A 2,259-nucleotide genomic window follows, 5' to 3' on the forward strand; every position below is an offset into this window, starting at 1 on the left:
ATGATCAACTATGGGACATTCATTCACATGGCTAGATATGTACTATGGATGGAGAGATGGAGATCAAGACCCTAGATCTAGTTTCATCCATCCAAGCTATGTGGATTTATTAATCATTCATGATTGTAAACATAGATCCATTGATGGCTGCATCCATACTATGTGATCTATTGACATGGATCTTCAAATGTATTTTCATACTATACTTTGAGATATTTATGTTATGAGTATGGGAATGCCTACCTCAGTGATGATATTATATATTGAATTTGAACTTTTGTTTGATTGTTTTAGGTCTCTGACTGCAGTCTCTAACCGAAATCTTGGCATAATAAAACACTTCAGTCATTAAAATATCTCTTCTAACTTTTCACTTTAGGGGGCAATCTGTTACATGTCATTTTGTGGCATTAGGAAAATGACCATTGGTTTGGATCTTTAACTATCCACAAGTCTGTCCCCAGAGCTACTACAGATACTGGAAGCTTCTGAGGATAAGATCACTCGTGTTGTCGATCATTGGCTCGATCGCATCATAGGAGGATTCATGACTGAATTCGCAATCGACACCTCAGTTAGTTACAACGAGGCAGAGCGACGCTTTTTCAATGGTCCGCAAGGTAAGTACTTGAAGTCTTTAAATACTTGGATTAAGATGTTATTGTGTGAAAAACGAGTTATGCAGCTACCTTGATGTTCAAAGCTACACGAAAATGCAAATACTTATAAAAACAAAGGAAGAAAGTGTCCTGAATATAGCCCATTGATTTCACCGCCATCGGGTGATGAAGAGGGAGTAGCAAAAACTTCTCTGCAAAGTGCAGTTCAGTTAATAAAATAGGGATTCCCACGACTGCCACCTCCACCTACACCACCTCCAACGTCACCACCATCACCTGCAAATTCACCCACACCACTGCTACCTCCACCGTAGTTCAACATGGAAAATTCAGTGAAGCTACCTTTGTTTAACGGCTTGGGAAATGAGGACCCATACCAATTATGGTTTGTTGTGAAAGCTGTATGGGAAGCTCAGGGGGTTATGAATGATCACATGAAGAAGGCAACATTGGTTAGTGCTTTGTAGGATCATGAACTAACTTGGTACATCAAGTACTCTAATGATAACCCAAATGCTGGGTTGGTAGAGATCCATACCACGCTACATAAAGAGTTCAGTATTCCTAAATCCGAGGCACAGTCGATTGTTTGGTTCAAGGAAATCGTGATGAAACAAGGTGAGACACCTTGGGAATTGGATCAAAGTTTGAAGTGTAAAATCCACGAAGCTAATATGAACTTAACAGATGGACAACACCGTGAGTGGTTCGTGGCTTCGCTCTTGCCTCACCTAAGGGTTGCACTGTCATAACAGAAGATTATGACTTAGAAAGAGGCCTTGGAGATTTCCATAAGACTGCATGAAGCAACGATCAAGATTGATGTGTAGTTGCAAAATCTTTGCCTCGAAATGCAAAGTTTGAAGTAGGATAGAATAGTTCGACCGGAGGTGCGCAAAGAAATATGGTGCCTGAAATGTAAAGGTCAGGGGCATGACAAAGACCACTACCCAGTCTTTGCGAACTATATTGAAGGAGGAGGACGGATGCCTTTCAGGCTGGAAGCCCAAGCAGGACCAAGCACAAGGCCTGGATTGTGGTGCACTATATGTCAGGTAGCAAGAAAACATACGACGATTAACTTCCATTTGCTACAGAAGTTTGTACAAACACCGCAGCAACAGTTTAGCAAATTCTGCAGATTGGTAGGGCATGATGAGCACAACTGTCAAAGTTATGAATTGATGATGGATAGAACACCCGCCTATAGAGTCCAGGTAGAAACGTGACCTCTTGACCAAAATGCTGGGATGGTGTGAACAGGCTTTTAGGGGCGCGGACGAGGCCGAGGTAGAGGAGGACCTAGCAGGGGTCGGGGACAGCTAATCTGTTACAATTATGGAGGACCAAGACACTATACTCATGAATGCACTAATCCAACGCGTCTTTCATGCAAATATTGTACTCAATTTGATCATGAGACAGAGGACTGTCCTATGCTGATAGTGAGGATATGCGACAAAGGGGCGCTACTGCTGCAGATGATGAGGTCTGAACCTCATGAGGAGGATCTGAATATGAACATAGTGCTCTGAAGTGGAATTGCAATGAGCGATGATAAGGGGAAACAACCCGAAGATAGCGCATGGGTTCGCAAAGCTCTGGCAAAGGAGGTTGAATTTGATTTGGATCATGCACA

Source organism: Pinus tabuliformis, chromosome Q, assembly GCF_031772625.1.
Source record: "Pinus tabuliformis cultivar Carrire ecotype Pingquan chromosome Q, CPIR1, whole genome shotgun sequence".
NCBI lineage: Eukaryota > Viridiplantae > Streptophyta > Pinopsida > Pinales > Pinaceae > Pinus > Pinus tabuliformis.